The following is an 8,464-nucleotide window of genomic DNA, read 5'->3' as shown; positions in this document are numbered from 1 at the left end:
AAGACCATTGTTGCGTGATGACTTTCCAAAGCAGTCCAGTCCTGTTTTTGTAAACAGATCGCCTCTAGCTGAAGGCCCTCATCCTCTATCTAGTCCTTAGTATCTCCTGCCTTTATCCATTCACCAGGAGTTCATATTATTTTTGAAAGGAAATTTTGGTGAGATACTTGAGGTACTATATTAATTAGAAGCACAAGTCAGCTCTAAAGAGACTGATGATTTCCTTCTTGGCGTTCTGCTTGTGATTGTAGTTGATATTACCAACTAAATACTGGATCCTTGCATTTGGCAGTGGTCCCCAATTGTAAACTTACTCCAGATGTGACTGAAATAATCAGAAGTATGATTTAACAGTGAAGAGTGTAAATATGAACACGACTCTCTCACTTTCCCCCTAACTATTTGGCCTAAGATAAATATTTTTGGTAAGACTTAAAGAAATATTAATATATTCACCCAGGCACAAATTAGGCTTTCTTCTTCCATTAAATGCAAGAATTAAATATCACCATTTAATTCTTATTTCTCCTATCCTTCCATAAAGATTATTTCAAAAGTCTTCCACTTTTTGAGTACCGAATGCCTAAACAGGTCTTCTGTCTGTTCCAACCACTTCTGCCTTCACGGCAACTATATCCTGCATTTAATCCCCTTGCTATTAATTCTAATGCTCTCATAAAACACCCTTTCATAGTTTTTTTTTTTAACCTGATATTCCCAAAGTCCAGATCCCTTCTTAAGATTTTACTCTGTGTAATTTTCTTTTTCAGCTCAGAAAATGGAGAAAACTAAAGAGCTTCTTGCCCTCTAATAGTCTCCTTTCTATCAAGAAAAAACTGCTAAACAGCCATGCCTTAAAAGAGCAACTCAACTCTCCTCCCAGTGCCTTCTTTTCTCTTTATTTCTCTGTGGTGCAATCTTGGCAATATACTTTGATGTATCTTTTTCAAAAAATTTTCGAATATGCCTCGTTATTGTCTTTGGATTTCAAGTGTTTCTTTCAAATCAAGTTATGTTGCCTTTGATATTACTGTTGCAACAATAATAGGAAGTTCTTGGGCTCTAATCCCCCGTTGAGGTGCCTGCTGGTCCTTGCTGCTGGTAAATGGTTCCTGGGGCCACCACAACACACAGCTCCAGGGGCTGTGTTCTCACTGTCCGTGTGCCCCTGCTGTGTGCAGCCACAAACTAAGCAGGCGTCTGTGGTGGGCCTCATGGGTTCTGCCTTGTTTTATAAATTTTTATTGGTATTACAACTTATTTTTAGTAGGAATATTTTTTCCTATAGGAATCCCATAGAAGTCACTCTCCAGTTTTATATCAATTCTGCCAAGTATTCAAAAAGTATTATGGGTAATCAATTTTGGGGAGGGGGGGTTTTCTGGGCCACTCAGGTATTATCAACATAACCCTCAAATCTGTGTAAGGTGCAGGCCAGAATCAATTTCTCAGGAGAAAAACTCAAGCTTCCTTGTCATTTCCTTGAGTTGGTGAATGATTTTTTGTTTCCTCTTGCCATTCTTTCTCTGATAATGTACACTTTCAGGAATTCAGGCATTACTCTTTTATTAATATATTGAGTCTCAGCTACTATAGGCTATCTTTTTTTTTTTTTTTTTTTTTGAGACAGAGTCTTGCTTTCTTGCCTAGGCTAGAGTGAGTGCCGTGGCGTCAGCCTAGCTCACAGCAACCTCAAACTCCTGGGCTCAAGCAATCCTACTGCCTCAGCCTCCCGAGTAGCTGGGACTACAGGCACGAGCCACCATGCCTGGCTAATTTCATATATATATATATTAGTTGGCCAATTAATTTCTTTCTATTTTTATAGTAGAGACGGGGTCTCGCTCAGGCTGGTTTTGAACTCCTGACCTTGAGCAATCCGCCCGCCTCGGCCTCCCAGAGTGCTAGGATTACAGGCGTGAGCCACCGCGCTCGGCCTATAGGCTATCTTTAGTGAACCCTAGACTCCTCGCCTATGCTCATGTGATTGCTAATCTTAAATCCCTAGGTCAGTAGGAACTTTATACTCTAATCCCCCCGCCCACCCCTAGTGTAGACAGCTATGGTGTTGATTCACATACTCAGCACCCTGCTTTCAGGTCCCTCCTTACCTTTTACACCATGAGATTTCCTTATTTTTCTTGTAAATCATGCTTTGCATTGAAAGCTGCTTTTGTCCTATTTTATCTAGCATGTCTAGTACCTATATGTCATCCTTTCAGAACCAAAAATTTCGTTATTAAAATCTGGGGAAAAAGTGTTTCATACCACATACAAAAATTAACACAAAATGGACCATAGGTCCAAATGTAAAACCTAAAATTATAACATTTCTAGAAGAAGCCAGAGGTGAAAATCTCTGGGATGTTGAGTTAGGCAATGATTTCTTAGGTAAGACACAAAAAGCACTAACAAATATTTTAAAAGAAGGTAAATCGGACTTTATCAAAATTAGAATTTTCTGTACTTCAAAAGACATTTTTAAGAAAATGAAAAGACAAGCTGCAGAGTGACAGAAAATATTCATAAACCACATGTTTGCTAAAGGACTCCTGTCCAGAATCTATAAAGAACCCTCATGACTAATAAGAAAACAAGCAACCCAGTTTTAAAAATGGGCAAAAGATGTGTACAGACACTTTGCCAAAGAAAAGATACATATGATAAATAACATCATTCATCTTTAGGGTAGTGATCATATGTAAGCCATGTACAGGGAGAATGCCATGTCAACATGAAGATGGCCATTTACAAACTAAAGAGAGAGACCTGGAAGAGATCCTTTTCTTACAGTCCTCCGAAGGAACAAACCTTGCTGTCACCTTGATTTTGGACTTCTAGCCTTCAAACTATTACACAATACATTTCTGTTGTTTAAGCCACCCAGTTTGTAGTACTTAGGTATAGCAGCCCTAGCAAACTAATACATTATTACCAGTCAAAAATTGAAAACAACCCAAATGTCCACCAATTGATGAAAGAAGAAACAAGTTATGGTACATCCCTGCTATGGAATATTATTCATTCATAAAAAGGAATGAATATTAATCTCTAGAGATTTTTCTTAAAAAAAAAAAAAAAGAATGAACTACTCATAAATGCAACAACATGGATGACTCTCAAAAGCATTTATGCTAATTGATAGAGACCAGAAACAAAAGATTGCATCCCTATATATTTTCATTTATATGACATTCCGGAAAAGGCAACATGGTAAAGATAAAAGTCAAATCAGTGGTTTCCAAGGGCCATTGACTAAAGGGAAAGAATTGACCACAAAATGGTATAAGGGAACTTTTGGGGACATAGGAAATATCTCATATTTTGATTTTTAACTGTGGTAGTGGATACATAACTGTATATATTGGTCAAAACTCATATAGCTAAAAAGGGTGAATTTTACTGCATGTAAATATCCCTTCAATAAACCTGACATTTCGGCCGGGCGCGGTGGCTCACGCCTGTAATCCTAGCACTTTGGGAGGCTGAGGCGGGCGGATTGCTCAAGGTCAGGAGTTCGAAACCAGCCTGAGCGAGACCCCGTCTCTACCAAAAATAGAAAGAAATTAATTGACCAACTAAAAATATATACAAAAAATTAGCTGGGCATGGTGGCGCATGCCTGTAGTCCCAGCTACTCGGGAGGCTGAGGCAGTAGGATCGCTGAGCCCAGGAGTTTGAGGTTGCTGTGAGCCAGGCTGACGCCATGGCACTCACTCTAGCCTGGGCAACAAAGTGAGACTCTGTCTCAAAAAAAAAAACAAAAAAACAAAAAAAAACCCTGACATTTAAAAATTAAATTACAAAAAATATAAAGAGAGAAACCAAAATATCATATATTCTCATCACCTAAATATACTCACTATGAACATTTTGCTATATTTATTTCTAGCTTTTATATATAAAATATATACTTAAAGACTTGGGGTGATGTATATATACAGCTTTATAATTTATTTATTTCATTCAACAAAATATTATTAAATATCAATATTAATCTGAAACTTTGCTTCTGACTATTCTGTTTCATGGCATATAGATATGCTACAGTTTCTTTAACCAGTCTCCTGTTGTTGAAAACTAAAGTTTTCCCTGCAGTGTTTTGCAATGATAATGCTTTAATCAATATCTTTAAAGCTGAGTTGTTAGTCATACTTATAAAAATGGAATGATTTTTATTAAATAATGATGTCATATAATATAGTAATATAAAATTACTGGTTTAAGAAGTGATCCATTTGGGCCAGGCGTGGTGGCTCACGCCTGTAATCCTAGCACTCTGGGAGGCCGAGGCAGGTGGATCGTTTGAGCTCAGGAGTTTGAGACCAGCCTGAGCAAGAGTAAGACCCCGTCTCTACTAAAAATAGAAAGAAATTACTTGAACAGCTAAAAATATACAGAAAAAGGCCGGGCGCGGTGGCTCACGCCTATAATCTTAGCACTCTGGGAGGCCGAGGCTGGCGGATTGCTCGAGGTCAGGAGTTCGAAACCATCATGAGCAAGAGTGAGACCCAGTCTCTACTATAAATAGAAAGAAATTAATCGGCCAACTAATATATACAGAAAAAAATTAGCTGGGCATGGTGGCGCATGCCTGTAGTCCCAGCTACTTGGGAGGCTGAGGCAGGAGGATTACTTGAGCCCAGGAGTTTGAGGTTGCTGTGAGCTAGGCTGACGCCACGGCAGTCACTCTAGCCTGTGCAACAAAGCGAGACTCTGTCTCAACAAAAAAAAAAAAATATATATATATATATATATATATACAGAAAAAATTAGCCGGGCATGGTGGTGCATGCCTGTAGTCCCAGCTACTCAGGAGGCTGAGGCAGGAGGATTGCTTGAGCCCAGGAATTTGAGGTTGCTGTGAGCTAGACTGATGCCATGGCACTTTAGCCCGGGGAACAGAGTGAGACTCTGTCTCAAAAAGAAAAAGAAGTGATCCATTTGGAATATAGCCCCATTGGTATATATTTTTGAGCATTGTCCTCTTCCTGACATACACACTTTCCTTAGTGTATTAGGACTAATTCCTTAGCAGGATTTAGAGAGGTTGAGTAGTGCAGGGGAAATAATATGGGTGCTGGAATCGTGGGACCTGAGTCTGTGGCCCGGATCTGCCCCGTGGTGACTGAGTAATGAAAGAAGGCCTTCTAGCATGCTAGCGTCCTCCTCCGTACATTGACGAACTTCTCTCTTGTTTACCTCCACTGCAGACAGGCTGTATAAGCCAGATAATTGCTTTCTCAATCCCCTTTGCAGTCAGGATGGCCAAACGACAGAGTTCTGGCCAAGGAAAGGTTTGTTGGGAAAGCTTTGCCTGCTAATAAAAGCACAGATGCCTGGTGTCGTGTCTGCTCCTTCCGTTCCTCCTCCTTCTAGTCGTGAACACAGGCATGATAACTGTAACCATGAGGTACCACTCATGAGCGTGCAAGGCCAACATGGTAGGTGTGGAAGATCTAAGAGGCCTGGCCCCTTGATGACACTCCTGGGCCACCACACCAGTCCTGGAATGCCAGCCACCTCTAGGCCTCTTGTCAACTGAGAAATACAACCTCCATCTGTTTAAGCCAGGTTTTCTGTCACTTATAGCTGAAGGCATCTGTAAGTAGTATAGCAGTTGTTGTGAGGCAAAGGAGGTGCATCCTGGGTAGTGCTTTATAGAATGGGGCCCATCATCACGTACATGGCTGGTCAGTTAAATGAAGCATCAGTAACATGCTGACTATCTTTCTCCTTCTCTCCAGGCTTCTCATTCATCAATGGTTTATGCTACATTTCCTCTACTGTTTCAACATTTTTTTCAATTGTATACTGCTGAGTGGCTATTTTTAAAAATGTATATGATTAAACCAAAATATTCTGTGGCTTATAATTTTTTTAAAAAAAATACAAAAATTCAGTTGCCTTATTCAGTGACATGGGTGTTGTCAACAGGACCATGTCTGTATCATTAAAAGTGTGACTAAGAGTCCCACTGACAAAGGTGAAGGCGTGATTGCCAGATCCGCTAGAGTCAAGCCTCTTGAGAAGTCGTTCACACAAACACAAGTGACCGCTCCCAAGTGCATCACTTTCCTGAGCTAGGAGTTCTCATTGCAGTTCACTAGATGAGAAGTGTTGGGGAAATAGGCTGATGATGGTTTGAGGACACAGACCCCCACATTCATTATAATTCATGGAGTGTTTAAAGAGAAGAGATAAAGACTTTGAGCAAGGCCCTAGCCAGAGTCTTGGTTTTCTTACTTTTTAAATGGGATGTGTACAGACCTGTCCTGAAGGTGCTATGAGCGCCATAATTAATGTCAACAAAGCACTTGGTACTGTGTTGACTGGGTGCTTGTCAGACAGGAGCTTGGCTTCCATCCTAGGAAAGCAGTCTACCTCTTCATTCCTGGGCACAGCAGCTCAGACCCCCTGTTTTGAAATTACCACTCATTGTATGATCTTGGACAAAGCCACATTTTCCTCATCTGTAAAATATTATGATAATAAGAGTACCTACTTTATAAGAGTGTTATGAAGGATTAGTGAAGCAATCCTGGCAGAGTGCTTAGCATGGCTCCTGGCACATGGCTATGCTTAATAAATGTCAGCTATTATCAGTGTCATAGCTTGTACCTCTTCTGCTCTGTTGGCTCTTTCCCTTCAGCATATAAACACATTAAGTTTTTTCCATCTTAAAAATAAAGTAATAGCCCTTAGATATTATCTTTGTTTCTTTTTCCCCTTCCATTTATTTTTTCTGGTCCTAAATTCCACTTTGCTTTGGCTGCGTACACATAGCCCAGGTCAATGCCTAAGGAGCCAATAATTCCCACCCGACCGCAGCCCAGGGGCAAGGCAAGCACATGGCATAGCAGAAGAGCCAGAGTGTTGCCCGTCCAAGTCTTGGCTCCACAGCTTTCTAAATGTGTGACCTTGAGCAAATTTCTTGTCATTTCCTCATCAATAAGCTGGGGATGAAGACATCTGCCTTGCAGGACTGCAGTGAAGTTCAACAGATAATGCATGTAAAGCATACGGCACAATGCAAGGCATGGTAAGAAATAATTATCACCCAAAACATAAAGCGAATTGTAATTTGCAATCTAGTTGAGGTGACAAGACTGATACACAGAAAATGATCCAAGATTGCCAGGTGTGGTGGCTCACGCCTGTAATCCTAGCACTCTGGGAGGCCAAGGTGGGAGGATTGCTTGAGCTTGGGAGTTCAAGACCAGCCTGAGCCCTGAGCAAGAGTGAGACCCCACCTGTACTAAAAGTAGAAAAAAATTAGCCAGGCATGGGCATGTGCATGTAGTCCCAGCTACTCGGGAGGCTGAGGCAGGAGGATTGCTTGAGCCCAGGAGTTTGAGGTTGCTGTGAGCTAGGCTGACGCCATGGCACTTACCCGGGTAAGAGAGTGAGACTCTGTCTCAAAAAACAGATTCAAGATCATTTTGAGATGTGTTTATCACCATCTTTGAGAACAGAGCAGGAGTATGTGTTGAAGCCTTTGACTAGGGTCGGTTGAAAAGTGACTGAGCTGAACTCTGCAGAGTAAGTAGGGACTAGGTAGACGAAAATGAGAAACCACAAGCAGCACAAAGGAAATGGGCTTGTGTGGAGTCAAGGATGTGGCAGGGCATCTTATTACCCTGTCCAAGTTTCTAATTACTTGGTGGGGGTAGGGGTAATGGTGATAATGCCTCAAGATGCCTTGCATTGTAATAGTATTTTGTATTCATTCTCTCATTTGGGCCTGATAACAATCCTATGCAGTAGACAGTGAGGTAATTGTGACCCCTTTCACAGACAGGAAAAGTGAGATTCAGAGAGGTTAAGTAAATTAAGGTTCTCTAGCTTACTAATGTGGCAGCGCTCTGACTCGCAGTTAGGTCTTCTGACTTCAAGCCCAGGCACCTTTCAATGAACCAGGGTTAGGACTCTCTAAACAACAGGAGTCCACTGTGGGTTTTTTGAGCAGGCAACTGACAGAAGGAAAGTAGGGGATAGGGAGGGAAGATTAGCCCGGCTGCAGTATGTGGGATGAGTGGAAAGAGACAGAGACCAGAACTGAGGAGAGGCCCTGAGAAGCTGGTAGAGAAAGGCATTCGAGGTGCATGATGGGAGACATTTTGAGGGCAGAAACATCAAAATTTGGTGGTCAATAAACTGGAGAGCCTAGAAGAAATGGATAAATTCCTAGACACATACACATACAGGTAATCAAAACAAAATTGTAACCAAGATTGAACCAGGAAGAATAGAAGGAGTAATAAAAAGCCAAGGACCCAATGGCTTCACTGCTGAATTCTACCAAACAGTCAAAGAATTAATACCAATCCTACTCAAACTCTTCCAAAAAATCAAGGAGGAGGGAATACTCCCAAACTCATTCTGTGAGGCCAGTGTCACCCTGATACCAAACAGACAAAGATACATCAAAAAAGAGAACTCTCCACAAAATACTAGCAAAGTG

This window comes from Microcebus murinus, chromosome 2 (genome assembly GCF_040939455.1).
Source record: "Microcebus murinus isolate Inina chromosome 2, M.murinus_Inina_mat1.0, whole genome shotgun sequence".
NCBI lineage: Eukaryota > Metazoa > Chordata > Mammalia > Primates > Cheirogaleidae > Microcebus > Microcebus murinus.
The sequence above is the reverse complement of the archived record's forward strand: the minus strand, read 5'-3'. Positions refer to the sequence as shown.